The 6,018-nt window shown below is 49.8% G+C and overlaps 1 protein-coding gene across 3 annotated transcripts in view; it reads right to left on the bottom strand.

Moving 5' to 3' along the window:
• LOC119338278 (LRR receptor kinase SERK2-like) overlaps positions 1-3,418 on the bottom strand; it is a 21,574-nt gene extending 18,156 nt beyond the window's left edge. For all 3 annotated transcript variants that reach the window (XM_037610570.1, XM_037610571.1, XM_037610573.1), the window contains exon 1: positions 3,196-3,418. The gene's annotated coding sequence lies outside the window, so the exon portion shown is untranslated. The remainder of the gene's footprint in view (positions 1-3,195) is intronic.
• Positions 3,419-6,018: the final 2,600 nt, after the last annotated feature.

Raw genomic sequence — 6,018 nt, 5'->3', positions numbered from 1 at the left:
GTGGTCTTGGATGGCGTGCTCCACGGTTGGCTTTCCGACAGGCCCATGGTGGCTGCACATCTTGGCCCTGTGGGCGGTAAGGGGTGTAGTGGCGGGAGGACCTGGTCTGCTCTAGCAGTGCCCAGATGTGGGGTGGATGAGCCGATCCTCGTCGTAGTGGTGACGAAGACCCCTCCTGTGGTGGTGGCGAGTGTCCGAGCAAAGGCTTTCTGTTTCTGGCACCGGCAACGGCGGCGCCCGTGGGTGTTGCTTGCTTCTTAAAGACATCGTCGTGGACCTCGTCCTTGTGCTAGGGCTCCGGTTGAAAACTCTAGTCAGTTTGTTTGGACTCGGCAGTGGTGACGCTTCGTGCCGTCACCCTCTTAGGGTCGTTGTTGTGGTGCTTGGTGTTAGGCTTGTTCTAGTTTCATGTTTTTCTTTCGATCTGCTTTGTAAGTGGGTCTCCCTACCATATTATATCGTTAGAGTAGTCGTGTACTCTGTTGTGTTGTTGCTTTATATATGAAGCGTGGCGAAAGCTTGTTTCGAGATTAGCATGCACGACTTATTGTGCTTTGCATTGGTAGTTTGGGTGGTGAAGGCGACTGTATAATGTGCTAGAATTCAATCAAGTAAGAAAAAGATGGTGTGAGCTTGACTGTAGTTCCACCACCCATGCTATGAGGAATTGCGTGAGGGGACTTGAGAAAAAGGTGGCAAGATAAGGGACTCTTTTCCATCCCTCGACGGGTTGCTGTCCTAATCAGTCGGTCATATTGCTTTCATTAATTTGTGTGGGCTCGTAAGAAAACTAGGAATGAAAACAAAGACAGCGTGTACATATTTGAAAAAAAAAACATAATACTGCCTATTTTGCTTCGATTTGAAGATGCCCCCCCTCCCCCCACCACCCACCCACATACTCGGACCCTTTCTGCCACGCCTGTACCTTGGCTAACTTCAGTCTCTTGCTCTTCTGGCATGGGCAGGCGAAATCTGTGTTTTGATTTTCGGCCGAAAAAATCAATTTTCGGCCGAATTTCGTCCATCTCGCCTAGGCCCGGTAATTGTGTGTGTCGGCCGAAAATTTCGGCCCAGTTTGAACTTTGTCTTGGCCCAATCTAACTTCTGGGACCTCCTGACAATTTTCCTATCGAACGAAGCCTGAACCCTAAACAAATCACGATACCCGCCCCTCCTGTGCGTGCGGCGGCGGCGGCGCTGCGCCCAGATTCGGCTCCTCCACTCGTCGCCGCCTGCCTCCCGGCTCGAGCCTGCCGCTCCTGCCCCGTCCGCGCCTTCGTGACAGCCCGGCCCCTGCTACTGACCTCTGCTGGATGCGGGCTGCAGCTGAATCTGGAACTCCTGAACTCTGCAGCTCATCTCCCTGTTCAATTTTTTATTTTGGAGCTGATGGCGATGTTGGACTGATGCAAAGTTTGGTAAACATTTACGTATATACGTACTCGTTAGTGTTGTTCGACTGCTACACTTTTGCTCTGCTTGTTTTCAATTTTTTCGGCTGAATTTCGTCCCGATTTCGGTCAAATTTTGTTTAAAATTCAAATTTTGGTTCTGTAATTTCGTCCGAGATTTGACCAAATTTTTTGAAATGGCCGAATTTCGTCCATCTCGTCCAGGGGCGAAAAAAATGCAAACCAAAAACCAAAACGCAGGGGGAAATAGCATGTGAAAAAATGGGTCTGTATTTTGTTACTGTAGACATTGCAGCTTGTTTACTACTTCCTCTGTTCATTTTTATAAGGTCTTGAAGACATTTCAGACAACGTACAAAACAACCAATTTTAAGTTGTCTGAAATGACTTACAAAAATGAACAGATGGAGTAGTACATTAGACATAGCTTGTCGCTATAGTTGGCAACAAAAAGACTAGTTAGAACAACTACTGCTTATGGCCTTGACAAAAAGATCACGCACATCGAATTGACAAGTATGTAAAAATCAAAGACACCAGGAAAGATGTAAAACAACAATAAGGTGCAATTCCATGGTTCAGGAAAAAAAACTCATATTAAGCAGAGCAAATGTAGAGACAAAAAAAGTGCTAACTGGTAACATATCATTTGCCTTGAACCATGACATTACTGAACATATCTTTTGAAAAAAAAAGGACGCCTAAAAACCTGCAATCCTAAAAATTTCTCCGCATCTACATGAACAAAAAGTATTGTAAGTTTCTCAGCATCTACGTGAACAAACAAGATAAAGATGCCTACATGTTGAGGTTTTCTGCATCTACATGAACAAAAAAGTTCCTTACATCGAGAAGTTTCTGTGCAACTACGTGAACGACAGATCAAACATGCCTATACATCCCTGTGATTTCCTGGATCTACATGAACAAAAACTGCCTTACACCCTGAAAAGATTTCGGCATCTACGTGAGCAAACGGAGAAACATGCCTACATTCTCAGGTTTTCTGCATCTATATGAACAGAAAATGTCTTACATCCTGAAAGAACCTCTGCGCCTACATGCACGAACAGATAAAACACATGCTGATGTTTTCAGCATATGCATGAAAAACTAAGTTGCCTTACATTCTGAAAAAGAAAAATCTGCATCTATGCGAAACGAATTGCCTACATCCTAGAAAAAAGTAGTTGCCGTTCCTCAACAACTCTCCCTGCCTAAAACATTATGCAAAAACGTGGCTAGATCGTACGCGCTGATGCCCCCAAATCTTGCGGGATGCATGTACGATATCCACCCCCACCCCCACACCCCCGTTCCATCCCTACTCATGAGATTCTCAGTGAAAAATGGCCTCTAAGGCTATGCATGCTTGGTTCTCCGACATCATTTGGCGCTCCGGGGACAGGGCTTCCGTGTAAAAATTGATCAAAAGAGAATAAACAAACTGAGCAAACTGAGAGAACGAGATAGTCTTCAACACCAGGGCAGACCTTAGAACAGAGGAGTTCGATCGCGCGAGACAGAGAGCACGGGGGGGAGTTCTTCCACGACTGAATGTAGATTATTTTAGCCCGGGGATTTGGCAGGGATGTGGTGGGATTTCCCTCTCCCCTTGATCAACCAAATCCACAGCTAATTTACCCGGGCCTAATTATCCACGGGTGGCAGCTACCCAGGGATTAGGCGGGGATCCCCGACTTTCCCCGCACACAAAACGAGCCCTAAACGAGCCCTAAGCGGTGACGAAATTTAGGAGGCTAACGCACGGAGAACTGACCCTGTGTCGACGATGTAGCGTGCGCCTCCCCCGTCGTTCGCCGCCTCGCGGCACAGGCAGCGCCCCCCTCTTCTCCCTTCTTTTCTCTCTCCCGCGCGAGCCGCTCGAGTCACCTGCTGATGTCTGCCTCGATGTGGTGCTCGCAATCGCCGGTTCGTGCTGCCGTTGGACTCTCGCCGGCGATCCTAGGGTATTTATCTCTTGTTGCCCTGTGGAGAGGAGTGCCGACGCTGAAAGCTTAAGCGCTCGTGGTGCAGGCGACACCACAAATAACCGAGAACACTCGGTTTCTACCGAAGTGACCGAACAGAATCAGCGCATCACCACCAACTCGACACCTGCACAAAGGGCCGAATCCTAGTACGCTACCCGCACGTCGGGGTCACCTCAGCGGAGAACATTCGGTTTCCACCGAAGTAACCGAACCATATTCTCAATTCGTACCCTGGCGTCCACCACCCACCACACACACACCTATGACAAACTACTCGCGGTTGCCCACGTTTCCACGACTTGTTCGCTTCATCTGCCGCTCAAACTGCCACTCTCCACTCATCAGTAATGCTAGCCGTTCCCCGTTGGTGGCCACGGAGATCTTGTCCAATACAGTCATCTCAACCTAAGCAAGAACATACACTTTTCTATAAAAGCATCTCCTTGCGCGGCGTGCCAAAAAGTAGTTTGCGGCGCGGGCATCGTCAAGTTTGGCGCGGCGCACTGCAGTAGCTCCAGCAGCCGCGCTAAAATACAACGCGTGCGCAGCTCCAGCAGCGTGCTAAAATGCAGCGCACGCGAGCAGCCCGCACATGTCCATATTTGTTGTATTTTGGACACAAAATAAATTTCACACGGATATAAAAAACGATACAAAGATATTTTATATAGTTCATAGCATAGATAGATAAACCGAACTACGGTGCAACTACATAAAATTAAACTACGGTGCAGATAGAACTACTCCGAGTCCTCATAATTATCCTCATCCTCGGTGTTGTCCGAGGTATCGATCCATATTTCTTCCCAACGTTCATCGTCTGACATGAAGATCGACCTCCCACCTACTTCAACGGTATCGTCGATATCGCCAATGCCTTCCGCCGACGCCGGTCCGCCCGCTTCGTGCGGCGTCTTGCCGTCCTTTCCGCCCAGGAGGCGCGCTCGTTGGCAACGTCCTCCGGGTGGCGCCGGCGCCACTCCGCCATGGCTCGCTCGTCCTCCTCGGCAACGAGGAGGCGGCGCTGCAGCTAAAGGTGGTCCGCACGGTCCTGGTCCGTGATCAGACGAGGCGGAGGGGTGACGGCCTGCGCCTGTTCGCGCGTGTAGACGTCCCGGAAGTTCATCTGTGACGGAGGCCTCTCTAGGCGCCACGCCGACGCGTCGTATGCGCGGGCCGCCTCATGCGCGCTCCGGAACGTGCGGAGGCCAAGCCAGACGTCGCCGGACCGGATCTCGGCGGAGTACCAGCCGTCGTGGCGCTCGCGGATGTCGCGGTAGCCCGAAGATCCTCGACGGCATGGTGGCGGGGTGCTGGAAGCGGCGAGAAAGCGGTGGAAGCGGCGAGGTGGCGAGGAGAATGGGCGCGTGGCAGTGTGGTGGTGCGCTTGGCGAGCGCCGCATTTTATTGGCGCACGCGAAGCCGCGCGCCAAATCTACCGCGCGAGCTGCTGCTATCTCCCGCGCGAGCGCAATCGCTTCCCGCGCACGCTAGTTTCCCGCCTTCGCTGGAGCGCGCGAAAACTTGCCGCACGCGCTAAAATGACAATTTACCCCACGCACGCCTTTTGGTGCGTCCATTGAAGATGCTTTAACTACCGCACATATTATGTAGAACTAATAAGGGGCGCGGCTTGTAGCGCGTTGCCTGCCAAATATCTCAGGCTGGGCCAAAAAAAGCCCGGTGCTAAAACCCAGGCCCGAGCCCAACGCGACCATCGGGCCTACTAAATCAAGCCCGAGCCCGAGAAAGCCTAACACAGCCCGGTCAGTCCAGCCTGACTACGGCTAAAATCATGTTTTCTGTAAACCCGAGCTCGGCCCGATTTGCCTGTCGGGCTCAGTTTCCAGGCCCAAGTCCGCCCCGACGGCACACTCGGGCTCAGCCCAACCCAGGATTTTCAGGTCGGGTCGGGTCAGGTCGTCCGGGCCGGGGTGCCCATGGCCAGTATACCGTGGAACGGCGGCCAACAAATTGGACAATCCGATGGTAACAACGAGTATATACCATACTGGCTTGCCACTGTTGTCCTAAAATGCATAGCAACCAGATGAGAACAATCATCTTGAAAGAATTGAGCCAAAACCGAACATGCAGAGATAATTAATTTTGGTAGAAGGAATTGTGTTGGTTCATCAGCAATGGCATGATCATACAAGGATATAAACCGTATAATTAAACCGGCAATGCTACACCTACTTAAAGTAACGTATGTATTTTATGTAATGTACAACGTGGACAATCAGGATTGGATTAAGGAGAATTGAGGAGCCCACCCCCATTGAAAATCAGGGGGAGGGGAGAGTTACTGTTAGGAAGGTTGTGTTACCTTACGTAGATCTCTTCGTAGATAGGGCATTATCGTAATTAAACATACCTTCAAAACAAGTACCAAACATTAGCAGAAGATAAGGATGCAGTCAAGAGAATTAAAAAAAACTGAGATACCAAGGACAAAAAGGTTAATACAACCATCTTTGTAATGGTTCTGTTTTTTGAAGTCATTTTATGTTACAATATCAGAACAAGATTTATAGGGTGAAATCAGGTTAAGCAACAACTTCTACAGAGGGAAAAAGATTCACCAAAGAATAATCAATAACAAAAGA

The sequence above is a fragment of the Triticum dicoccoides genome, chromosome 7B (assembly GCF_002162155.2).
Source record: "Triticum dicoccoides isolate Atlit2015 ecotype Zavitan chromosome 7B, WEW_v2.0, whole genome shotgun sequence".
Classification (NCBI taxonomy): Eukaryota; Viridiplantae; Streptophyta; class Magnoliopsida; order Poales; family Poaceae; genus Triticum; species Triticum dicoccoides.
Note: the sequence above shows the minus strand (reverse complement) of the source record. Positions and strands in the feature narration are given on the sequence as shown.